This window comes from Callithrix jacchus, chromosome 8 (genome assembly GCF_049354715.1).
Source record: "Callithrix jacchus isolate 240 chromosome 8, calJac240_pri, whole genome shotgun sequence".
NCBI classification, from domain to species: Eukaryota; Metazoa; Chordata; class Mammalia; order Primates; family Cebidae; genus Callithrix; species Callithrix jacchus.
In genome coordinates, this window is record NC_133509.1 from 28,562,142 (window position 1) to 28,575,255 (window position 13,114).

The following is a 13,114-nucleotide window of genomic DNA, read 5'->3' on the forward strand; positions in this document are numbered from 1 at the left end:
GTAAATCTCCGTCTAAAACACAAAACGAACGTATCCTTCAAACTGCTCTGCTGTGCGTTCGCTTAACTAAGGGAGTTGAATCCGCCTTCAGATTCAGAGAGTGAGAAGCACGTTCCTTCTAGGAGCTGCGTTTTGCTATTCCAGCGTGAATGGGAGTAAACGCTGTATTGAGAAATATCTGTTTCTAGAACCAAAACGCAGCTACCTAACAGAACGGTCTTCAATGTGTGCATTCAACTTACAGAGTTAAACTGATTTGCCTTTGCAGGAGTTTGTAAACCCTTTCTGTGAAGCAGCGGAAAACGCATTTTTCCAGCCAAATCCAAGCATTTCAGAAATAGCTGTAAATCTCCGTCTAAAACACAAAACGAACGTATCCTTCAAACTGCTCTGCTGTGCGTTCGCTTAACTAAGGGAGTTGAATCCGCCTTCAGATTCAGAGAGTGGGAAGCACGTTCCTTCTAGGAGCTGCGTTTTGCTATTCCAGCGTGAATGGGAGTAAACGCTGTATTGAGAAATATCTGCTTCTAGAACCAAAACGCAGCTACCTAACAGAACGGTCTTCAATGTGTGCATTCAACTTACAGAGTTAAACTGATGTGCGTTTGCAGGAGTTTGTAAACCCTTTCTGTGAAGCAGCGGAAAACGCATTTTTCCAGCCAAATCCAAGCATTTCAGAAATAGCTGTAAATCTCCGTCTAAAACACAAAACGAACGTATCCTTCAAACTGCTTTGCTGTGCGTTCGCTTAACTAAGGGAGTTGAATCCGCGTTTAGATTCAGAGAGTGGGAAGCACGTTCCTTCTAGGAGCTGCGTTTTGCTATTCCAGCGTGAATGGGAGTAAACGCTGTATTGAGAAATATCTGCTTCTAGAACCAAAACGCAGCTACCTAACAGAACGGTCTTCAATGTGTGCATTCAACTTACACAGTTAAACTGATGTGCGTTTGCAGGAGTTTGTAAACCCTTTCTGTGAAGCAGCGGAAAACGCATTTTTGCATCCAAATACAAGCATTTCAGAAATAGCTGTAAATCTCCGTCTAAAACACAAAACGAACGTATCCTTCAAACTGCTCTGCTGTGCGTTCGCTTAACTAAGGGAGTTGAATCCGCGTTTAGATTCAGAGAGTGGGAAGCACGTTCCTTCTAGGAGCTGCGTTTTGCTATTCCAGCGTGAATGGGAGTAAACGCTGTATTGAGAAATATCTGCTTCTAGAACCAAATCGCAGCTACCTAACAGAACGGTCTTCAATGTGTGCATTCAACTTACAGAGTTAAACTGATGTGCGTTTGCAGGAGTTTGTAAACCCTTTTTGTGAAGCAGCGGAAAACGCATTTTTCCAGCCAAATCCAAGCATTTCAGAAATAGCTGTAAATCTCCGTCTAAAACACAAAACGAACGTATCCTTCAAACTGCTCTGCTGTGCGTTCGCTTAACTAAGGGAGTTGAATCCGCGTTTAGATTAAGAGAGTGGGAAGCACGTTCCTTATAGGAGCTGCGTTTTGCTATTCCAGCGTGAATGGGAGTAAACGCTGTATTGAGAAATATCTGCTTCTAGAACCAAAACGCAGCTACCTAACAGAACGGTCTTCAATGTGTGCATTCAACTTACAGAGTTAAACTGATGTGCGTTTGCAGGAGTTTGTAAACCCTTTCTGAGAAGCAGCGGAAAACGCATTTTTTCCAGCCAAATCCAAGCATTTCAGAAATAGCTGTAAATCTCCGTCTAAAACACAAAACGAACGTATCCTTCAAACTGCTCTGCTGTGCGTTCGCTTAACTAAGGGAGTTGAATCCGCGTTTAGATTCAGAGAGTGGGAAGCACGTTCCTTATAGGAGCTGCGTTTTGCTATTCCAGCGTGAATGGGAGTAAACGCTGTATTGAGAAATATCTGCTTCTAGAACCAAAACGCAGCTACCTAACAGAACGGTCTTCAATGTGTGCATTCAACTTACAGAGTTAAACTGATGTGCGTTTGCAGGAGTTTGTAAACTCTTTCTGTGAAGCAGCGGAAAACGAATTTTTCCAGCCAAATCCAAGCATTTCAGAAATAGCTGTAAATCTCCGTCTAAAACACAAAACGAACGTATCCTTCAAACTGCTCTGCTGTGCGTTCGCTTAACTAAGGGAGTTGAATCCGCGTTTAGATTCAGAGAGTGGGAAGCTCGTTCCTTATAGGAGCTGCGTTTTGCTATTCCAGCGTGAATGGGAGTAAACGCTGTATTGAGAAATATCTGCTTCTAGAACCAAAACGCAGCTACCTAACAGAACGGTCTTCAATGTGTGCATTCAACTTACAGAGTTAAACTGATGTGCGTTTGCAGGAGTTTGTAAACCCTTTCTATGAAGCAGCGGAAAACGCAATTTTGCAGCCAAATCCAAGCATTTCAGAAATAGCTGTAAATCTCCGTCTAAAACACAAAACGAACGTATCCTTCAAACTGCTCTGCTGTGCGTTCGCTTAACTAAGGGAGTTGAATCCGCCTTCAGATTCAGAGAGTGGGAAGCACGTTCCTTATAGGAGCTGCGTTTTGCTATTCCAGCGTGAATGGGAGTAAACGCTGTATTGAGAAATATCTGCTTCTAGAACCAAAACGCAGCTACCTAACAGAACGGTCTTCAATGTGTGCATTCAACTTACAGAGTTAAACTGATGTGCGTTTGCAGGAGTTTGTAAACCCTTTCTGTGAAGCAGCGACAAACGCATTTTTCCAGCCAAATCCAAGCATTTCAGAAATAGCTGTAAATCTCCGTCTAAAACACAAAACGAACGTATTTTTCAAACTGCTCTGCTGTGCGTTCGCTTAACTAAGGGAGTTGAATCCGCCTTCAGATTCAGAGAGTGGGAAGCACGTTCCTTCTAGGAGCTGCGTTTTGCTATTCCAGCGTGAATGGGAGTAAACGCTGTATTGAGAAATATCTGCTTCTAGAACCAAAACGCAGCTACCTAACAGAACGGTCTTCAATGTGTGCATTCAACTTACAGAGTTAAACTGATGTGCGTTTGCAGGAGTTTGTAAACCCTTTCTGTGAAGCAGCGGAAAACGCATTTTTCCAGCCAAATCCAAGCATTTCAGAAATAGCTGTAAATCTCCGTCTAAAACACAAAACGAACGTATCCTTAAAACTGCTCTGCTGTGCGTTCGCTTAACTAAGGGAGTTGAATCCGCGTTTAGATTCAGAGAGTGGGAAGCACGTTCCTTATAGGAGCTGCGTTTTGCTATTCCAGCGTGAATGGGAGTAAACGCTGTATTGAGAAATATCTGCTTCTAGAACCAAAACGCAGCTACCTAACAGAACGGTCTTCAATGTGTGCATTCAACTTACAGAGTTAAACTGATGTGCGTTTGCAGGAGTTTGTAAACCCTTTCTGTGAAGCAGCGGAAAACGCATTTTTCCAGGAACATCCAAGCATTTCAGAAATAGCTGTAAATCTCCCACTAAAACACAAAACGAACGTATCCTTCAAACTGCTCTGCTGTGCGTTCGCTTAACTAAGGGAGTTGAATCCGCGTTTAGATTCAGAGAGTGGGAAGCACGTTCCTTCTAGGAGCTGCGTTTTGCTATTCCAGCGTGAATGGGAGTAAACGCTGTATTGAGAAATATCTGCTTCTAGAACCAAAACGCAGCTACCTAACAGAACGGTCTTCAATGTGTGCATTCAACTTACAGAGTTAAACTGATGTGCGTTTGCAGGAGTTTGTAAACCCTTTCTGTGAAGCAGCGGAAAACGCATTTTTCCAGCCAAATCCAAGCATTTCAGAAATAGCTGTAAATCTCCGTCTAAAACACAAAACGAACGTATCCTTCAAACTGCTCTGCTGTGCGTTCGCTTAACTAAGGGAGTTGAATCCGTATTTAGATTCAGAGAGTGGGAAGCACGTTCCTTCTAGGAGCTGCGTTTTGCTATTCCAGCGTGAATGGGAGTAAACGCTTTATTGAGAAATATCTGCTTCTAGAACCAAAACGCAGCTACCTAACAGAACGGTCCTCAATGTGTGCATTCAACTTACAGAGTTAAACTGATGTGCGTTTGCAGGAGTTTGTAAACCCTTTCTGTGAAGCAGCGGAAAACGCATTTTTGCAGCCAAATACAAGCATTTCAGAAATAGCTGTAAATCTCCGTCTAAAACACAAAACGAACGTATCTTTCAAACTGCTCTGCTGTGCGTTCGCTTAACTAAGGGAGTTGAATCCGGGTTTAGATTCAGAGAGTGGGAAGCACGTTCCTTCTAGGAGCTGCGTTTTGCTATTCCAGCGTGAATGGGAGTAAACGCTGTATTGAGAAATATCTGCTTCTAGAACCAAAACGCAGCTACCTAACAGAACGGTCTTCAATGTGTGCATTCAACTTACAGAGTTAAACTGATGTGCGTTTGCAGGAGTTTGTAAACCCTTTCGGTGAAGCAGCGGAAAACGCATTTTTCCAGCCAAATCCAAGCATTTCAGAAATAGCTGTAAATCTCCGTCTAAAACACAAAACGAACGTATCCTTCAAACTCCTCTGCTTTGCGTTCGCTTAACTAAGGGAGTTGAATCCGCATTTAGATTCAGAGAGTGGGAAGCACGTTCCTTCTAGGAGCTGCGTTTTGCTATTCCAGCGTGAATGGGAGTAAACGCTGTATTGAGAAATATCTGCTTCTAGAACCAAAACGCAGCTACCTAACAGAACGGTCTTCAATGTGTGCATTCAACTTACAGAGTAAAACTGATGTGCGTTAGCAGGAGTTTGTAAAACCGTTCTGTGAAGCAGCTTAAAACGCATTTTTCCAGCCAAATCCAAGCATTTCAGAAATAGCTGTAAATCTCCGTCTAAAACACAAAACGAACGTATCCTTCAAACTGCTCTGCTGTGCGTTCGCTTAACTAAGGGAGTTGAATCCGCGTTTGGATTCAGAGAGTGGGAAGCACGTTCCTTCTAGGAGCTGCGTTTTGCTATTCCAGCGTGAATGGGAGTAAACGCTGTATTGAGAAATATCTGCTTCTAGAACCAAATCGCAGCTACCTAACAGAACGGTCTTCAATGTGTGCATTCAACTTAAAGAGTTAAACTGATGTGCGTTTGCAGGAGTTTGTAAACCCTTTCTGTGAAGCAGCGGAAAACGCATTTTTGCAGCCAAATCCAAGCATTTCAGAAATAGCTGTAAATCTCCGTCTAAAACACAAAACGAACGTATCCTTCAAACTGCTCTGCTGTGCGTTCGCTTAACTAAGGGAGTTGAATCCGCGTTTAGATTCAGAGAGTGGGAAGCACGTTCCTTATAGGAGCTGCGTTTTGCTATTCCAGCGTGAATGGGAATAAACGCTGTATTGAGAAATATCTGCTTCTAGAACCAAAACGCAGCTACCTAACAGAACGGTCTTCAATGTGTGCATTCAACTTACAGAGTTAAGCTGATGTGCGTTTTCAGGAGTTTGTAAACCCTTTCTGTGAAGCAACGGAAAACGCATTTTTGCAGCCAAATCCAAGCATTTCAGAAATAGCTGTAAATCTCCGTCTAAAACACAAAACGAACGTATCCTTCAAACTGCTCTGCTGTGCGTTCGCTTAACTAAGGCAGTTGAATCCGCGTTTAGATTCAGAGAGTGGGAAGCACGTTCCTTCTAGGAGCTTCGTTTTGCTATTCCAGCGTGAATGGGAGTAAACGCTGTATTGAGAAATATCTGCTTCTAGAACCAAATCGCAGCTACCTAACAGAACGGTCTTCAATGTGTGCATTCAACTTACAGAGTTAAACTGATGTGCGTTTGCAGGAGTTTGTAAACCCTTTCTGTGAAGCAGCGGAAAACGCATTTTTGCAGCCAAATCCGAGCATTTCAGAAATAGCTGTAAATCTCCGTCTAAAACACAAAACGAACGTATCCTTCAAACTGCTCTGCTGTGCGTTCGCTTAACTAAGGGAGTTGAATCCGCGTTTAGATTCAGAGAGTGGGAAGCACGTTCCTTATAGGAGCTGCGTTTTGCTATTCCAGCGTGAATAGGAATAAACGCTGTATTGAGAAATATCTGCTTCTAGAACCAAAACGCAGCTACATAACAGAACGGTCTTCAATGTGTGCATTCAACTTACAGAGTTAAACTGACGTGCATTTGCAGGAGTTTGTAAACCCTTTCTGTGAAGCAACGGAAAACGCATTTTGGCAGCCAAATCCAAGCATTTCAGAAATAGCTGTAAATCTCCGTCTAAAACACAAAACGAACGTATCCTTCAAACTGCTCTGCTGTGCGTTCGCTTAACTAAGGGAGTTGAATCCGCGTTTAGATTCAGAGAGTGGGAAGCACGTTCCTTATAAGAGCTGCGTTTTGCTATTCCAGCGTGAATGGGAGTAAACGCTGTATTGAGAAATATCTGCTTCTAGAACCAAAACGCAGCTACCTAACAGAACGGTCTTCAATGTGTGCATTCAACTTACAGAGTTAAACTGATGTGCGTTTGCAGGAGTTTGTAAACCCTTTCTGTGAAGCAGCGGAAAACGCATTTTTGCAGCCAAATCCAAGCATTTCAGAAATAGCTGTAAATCTCCGTCTAAAACACAAAACGAACGTATCCTTCAAACTCCTCTGCTTTGCGTTCGCTTAACTAAGGGAGTTGAATCCGCATTTAGATTCAGAGAGTGGGAAGCACGTTCCTTCTAGGAGCTGCGTTTTGCTATTACAGCGTGAATGTGAGTAAACGCTGTATTGAGAAATATCTGCTTCTAGAACCAAAACGCAGCTACCTAACAGAACGGTCTTCAATGTGTGCATTCAACTTACAGAGTTAAACTGATGTGCGTTAGCAGGAGTTTGTAAAACCGTTCTGTGAAGCAGCTTAAAACGCATTTTTCCAGCCAAATCCAAGCATTTCAGAAATAGCTGTAAATCTCCGTCTAAAACACAAAACGAACGTATCCTTCAAACTGCTCTGCTGTGCGTTCGCTTAACTAAGGGAGTTGAATCCGCGTTTAGATTCAGAGAGTGGGAAGCACGTTCCTTCTAGGAGCTGCGTTTTGCTATTCCAGCGTGAATGGGAGTAAACGCTGTATTGAGAAATATCTGCTTCTAGAACCAAAACGCAGCTACCTAACAGAACGGTCTTCAATGTGTGCATTCAACTTACAGAGTTAAACTGATGTGCGTTTGCAGGAGTTTGTAAACCCTTTCTGTCAAGCAGCGGAAAACGCAATTTTGCAGCCAAATTTAAGCATTTCAGAAATAGCTGTAAATCTCCGTCTAAAACACAAAACGAACGTATCCTTCAAACTGCTCTGCTGTGCGTTCGCTTAACTAAGGGAGTTGAATCCGCGTTTGGATTCAGAGAGTGGGAAGCACGTTCCTTCTAGGAGCTGCGTTTTGCTATTCCAGCGTGAATGGGAGTAAACGCTGTATTGAGAAATATCTGCTTCTAGAACCAAATCGCAGCTACCTAACAGAACGGTCTTCAATGTGTGCATTCAACTTAAAGAGTTAAACTGATGTGCGTTTGCAGGAGTTTGTAAACCCTTTCTGTGAAGCAGCGGAAAACGCATTTTTGCAGCCAAATCCAAGCATTTCAGAAATAGCTGTAAATCTCCGTCTAAAACACAAAACGAACGTATCCTTCAAACTGCTCTGCTGTGCGTTCGCTTAACTAAGGGAGTTGAATCCGCGTTTAGATTCAGAGAGTGGGAAGCACGTTCCTTATAGGAGCTGCGTTTTGCTATTCCAGCGTGAATGGCAATAAACGCTGTATTGAGAAATATCTGCTTCTAGAACCAAAACGCAGCTACCTAACAGAACGGTCTTCAATGTGTGCATTCAACTTACAGAGTTAAACTGATGTGCGTTTTCAGGAGTTTGTAAACCCTTTCTGTGAAGCAACGGAAAACGCATTTTTGCAGCCAAATCCAAGCATTTCAGAAATAGCTGTAAATCTCCGTCTAAAACACAAAACGAACGTATCCTTCAAACTGCTCTGCTGTGCGTTCGCTTAACTAAGGCAGTTGAATCCGCGTTTAGATTCAGAGAGTGGGAAGCACGTTCCTTCTAGGAGCTGCGTTTTGCTATTCCAGCGTGAATGGGAGTAAACGCTCTATTGAGAAATATCTGCTTCTAGAACCAAATCGCAGCTACCTAACAGAACGGTCTTCAATGTGTGCATTCAACTTACAGAGTTAAACTGATGTGCGTTTGCAGGAGTTTGTAAACCCTTTCTGTGAAGCAGCGGAAAACGCATTTTTGCAGCCAAATCCAAGCATTTCAGAAATAGCTGTAAATCTCCGTCTAAAACACAAAACGAACGTATCCTTCAAACTGCTCTGCTTTGCGTTCGCTTAACTAAGGGAGTTGAATCCGCGTTTAGATTCAGAGAGTGGGAAGCACGTTCCTTATAGGAGCTGCGTTTTGCTATTCCAGCGTGAATAGGAATAAACGCTGTATTGAGAAATATCTGCTTCTAGAACCAAAACGCAGCTACCTAACAGAACGGTCTTCAATGTGTGCATTCAACTTACAGAGTTAAACTGATGTGCGTTTGCAGGAGTTTGTAAACCCTTTCTGTGAAGCAACGGAAAACGCATTTTGGCAGCCAAATCCAAGCATTTCAGAAATAGCTGTAAATCTCCGTCTAAAACACAAAACGAACGTATCCTTCAAACTGCTCTGCTGTGCGTTCGCTTAACTAAGGGAGTTGAATCCGCGTTTAGATTCAGAGAGTGGGAAGCACGTTCCTTATAAGAGCTGCGTTTTGCTATTCCAGCGTGAATGGGAGTAAACGCTGTATTGAGAAATATCTGCTTCTAGAACCAAAACGCAGCTACCTAACTGAACGGTCTTCAATGTGTGCATTCAACTTACAGAGTTAAACTGATGTGCGTTTGCAGGAGTTTGTAAACCCTTTCTGTGAAGCAGCGGAAAACGCATTTTTGCAGCCAAATCCAAGCATTTCAGAAATAGCTGTAAATCTCCGTCTAAAACACAAAACGAACGTATCCTTCAAACTGCTCTGCTGTGCGTTCGCTAAACTAAGGGAGTTGAATCCGCGTTTAGATTCAGAGAGTGGGAAGCACGTTCCTTCTAGGAGCTGCGTTTTGCTATTCCAGGGTGAATGGGAGTAAACCCTGTATTGAGAAATATCTGCTTCTAGAACCAAAACGCAGCTACCTAACAGAACGGTCTTCAAGGTGTGCATTCAACTTACAGAGTTAAACTGATGTGCGTTTGCAGGAGTTTGTAAACCCTTTCTGTGAAGCAGCGGAAAACGCATTTTTCCAGCCAAATCCAAGCATTTCAGAAATAGCTGTAAATCTCCGTCTAAAACACAAAACGAACGTATCCTTCAAACTGCACTGCTGTGCGTTCGCTTAACTAAGGGAGTTGAATCCGCGTTTAGATTCAGAGAGTGGGAAGCACGTTCCTTCTAGGAGCTCCGTTTTCCTATGCCAGCGTGAATGGGAGTAAACGCCGTATTGAGAAATATCTGCTTCTAGAACCAAAACGCAGCTACCTAACAGAACGGTCTTCAATGTGTGCATTCAACTTACAGAGTTAAACTGATGTGCGTTTGCAGGAGTTTGTAAACCCTTTCTGTGAAGCAGCGGAAAACGCATTTTTGCAGCCAAATCCAAGCATTTCAGAAATAGCTGTAAATCTCCGTCTAAAACACAAAACGAACGTATCCTTCAAACTGCTCTGCTGTGCGTTCGCTTAACTAAGGGAGTTGAATCCGCATTTAGATTCAGAGAGTGGGAAGCACGTTCCTTCTAGGAGCTGCGTTTTGATATTCCAGCGTGAATGGGAGTAAACGCTGTATTGAGAAATATCTGCTTCTAGAACCAAAACGCAGCTACCTAACAGAACGGTCTTCAATGTGTGCATTCAACTTACACAGTTAAACTGATGTGCGTTTGCAGGAGTTTGTAAACCCTTTCTGTGAAGCAGCGGAAAACGCATTTTTCCAGCCAAATCCAAGCATTTCAGAAATAGCTGTAAATCTCCGTCTAAAACACAAAACGAACGTATCCTTCAAACTGCTCTGCTGTGCGTTCGCTTAACTAAGGGAGTTGAATCCGCCTTCAGATTCAGAGAGTGGGAAGCACGTTCCTTCTAGGAGCTGCGTTTTGCTATTCCAGCGTGAATGGGAGTAAACGCTTTATTGAGATATATCTGCTTCTAGAACCAAAACGCAGCTACCTAACAGAACGGTCTTCAATGTGTGCATTCAACTTACAGAGTTAAACTGACGTGCATTCGCAGGAGTTTGTAAACCCTTTCGGTGAAGCAGCGGAAAACGCATTTTTCCAGCCAAATCCAAGCATTTCAGAAATAGCTGTAAATCTCCGTCTAAAACATTAAACGAACGTATCCTTCAAACTGCTCTGCTATGCGTTCGCTTAACTAAGGGAGTTGAATCCGCGTTTAGATTCAGAGAGTGGGAAGCACGTTCCTTCTAGGAGCTGCGTTTTGCTATTCCAGCGTGAATGGGAGTAAACGCTGTATTTAGAAATATCTGCTTCTAAAACAAAAACGCAGCTACCTAATAGAACGGTCTTCAATGTGTGCATTCAACTTACAGAGTTAAACTTATGTGCGTTTGCAGGAGATTGTAAACCCTTTCTGTGAAGCAGCGGATAACGCATTTTTGCAGCCAAATTCAAGCATTTCAGCAATAGCTGTAAATCTCTGTCTAAAACACAAAACGAACGATCCTTCAAACTGCTCTGCTGTCCGTTCGCTTAACTAAGGGAGTTGAATCCGCGTTTAGATTCAGAGAGTGGGAAACACGTTCCTTCTAAAAGCTGCGCTTAGCTATTCCAGCGTGAATGGGAGTAAACGTTGTATTGAGAAATATCTGCTTCTAGAACCAAAACGCAGCTACCTAACAGAACGGTCTTCAATGTGTGCATTCAACTTACAGAGTTAAACTGATGTGCGTTTGCAGGAGTTTGTAAACCCTTTCTGTGAAGCAGCGGAAAACGCATTTTTGCAGCCAAATACAAGCATTTCAGAAATAGCTGTAAATCTCCGTCAAAAACACAAAACGAACGTATCCTTCAAACTGCTCTGCTGTGCGTTCGCTTAACTAAGGGAGTTGAATCCGCGTTTAGATTCAGAGAGTGGGAAGCACGTTCCTTCTAGGAGCTGCGTTTTGCTATTCCAGCGTGAATGGGAGTAAACGCTGTATTGAGAAATATCTGCTTCTAGAACCAAATCGCAGCTACCTAACAGAACGGTCTTCAATGTGTGCATTCAACTTACAGAGTTAAACTGATGTGCGTTTGCAGGAGTTTGTAAACCCTTTCTGTGAAGCAGCGGAAAACGCATTTTTGCAGCCAAATCCAAGCATTTCAGAAATAGCTGTAAATCTCCGTCTAAAACACAAAACGAACGTATCCTTCAAACTGCTCTGCTGTGCGTTCGCTTAACTAAGGGAGTTGAATCCGCGTTTAGATTCAGAGAGTGGGAAGCACGTTCCTTCTAGGAGCTGCGTTTTGCTATTCCAGCGTGAATGGGAGTAAACGCTTTATTGAGATATATCAGCTTCTAGAACCAAAACGCAGCTACCTAACAGAACGGTCTTCAATGTGTGCATTCAACTTACAGAGTTAAACTGACGTGCGTTTGCAGGAGTTTGTAAACCCTTTCTGTGAAGCAGCGGAAAACGCATTTTTCCAGCCAAATCCAAGCATTTCAGAAATAGCTGTAAATCTCCGTCTAAAACATTAAACGAACGTATCCTTCAAACTGCTCTGCTATGCGTTCGCTTAACTAAGGGAGTTGAATCCGCGTTTAGATTCAGAGAGTGGGAAGCACGTTCCTTCTAGGAGCTGCGTTTTGCTATTCCAGCGTGAATGGGAGTAAACGCTGTATTTAGAAATATCTGCTTCTAGAACCAAAACGCAGCTACCTAATAGAACGGTCTTCAATGTGTGCATTCAACTTACAGAGTTAAACTTATGTGCGTTTGCAGGAGATTGTAAACCCTTTCTGTGAAGCAGCGGAAAACGCATTTTTGCAGCCAAATTCAAGCATTTCAGCAATAGCTGTAAATCTCCGTCTAAAACACAAAACGAACGATCCTTCAAACTGCTCTGCTGTCCGTTCGCTTAACTAAGGGAGTTGAATCCGCGTTTAGATTCAGAGAGTGGGAAGCACGTTCCTTCTAGGAGCTGCGTTTTGCTATTCCAGAGTGAATGGGAGTAAACGCTGTATTGAGAAATATCTGCTTCTAGAACCAAAACGCAGCTACCTAACAGAACGGTCTTCAATGTGTGCATTCAACTTACAGAGTTGAACTGATGTGCGTTTGCAGGAGTTTATCAACCCTTTCTGTGAAGCAGCGGAAAACGCATTTTTGCAGCCAAATCCAAGCGTTTCAGAAATAGCTGTAAATCTCCGTCTAAAACACAAAACGAACGTATCCTTCAAACTGCTCTGCTGTGCGTTCGCTTACCAAAGGGAGTTGAATCCGCGTTTAGATTCAGAGAGTGGTAAGCACGTTCCTTCTAGGAGCTGCGTTTTGCTATTCCAGCGTGAATGGGAGTAAACGCTGTATTGAGAAATATCTGCTTCTAGAACCAAAACGCAGCTACCTAACAGAACGGTCGTCAATGTGTGAATTCAACTTACAGAGTTAAATTGATGTGCGTTTGCAGGAGTTTGTAATCCCTTTCTGTGAAGCAGAGGAAAACGCATTTTTCCAGGAACATCCAAGCATTTCAGAAATAGCTGTAAATCTCCCACTAAAACACAAAACGAACGTATCCTTCAAACTGCTCTGCTGTGCGTTCGCTTAACTAAGGGAGTTGAATCCGCGTTTAGATTCAGAGAGTGGGAAGCACGTTCCTTCTAGGAGCTGCGTTTTGCTATTCCAGCGTGAATGGGAGTAAACGCTGTATTGAGAAATATCTGCTTCTAGAACCAAAACGCAGCTACCTAACAGAACGGTCTTCAATGTGTGCATTCAACTTAATGAGTTAAACTGATGTGCGTTTGCAGGAGTTTGTAAACCCTTTCTGTGAAGCAGCGGAAAACGCATTTTTCCCGCCAAATCCAAGCATTTCAGAAATAGCTGTAAATCTCCGTCTAAAACACAAAACGAACGTATCCTTCAAACTGCTCTGCTGTGCGTTCGCTTAACTAAGGAAGTTGAAT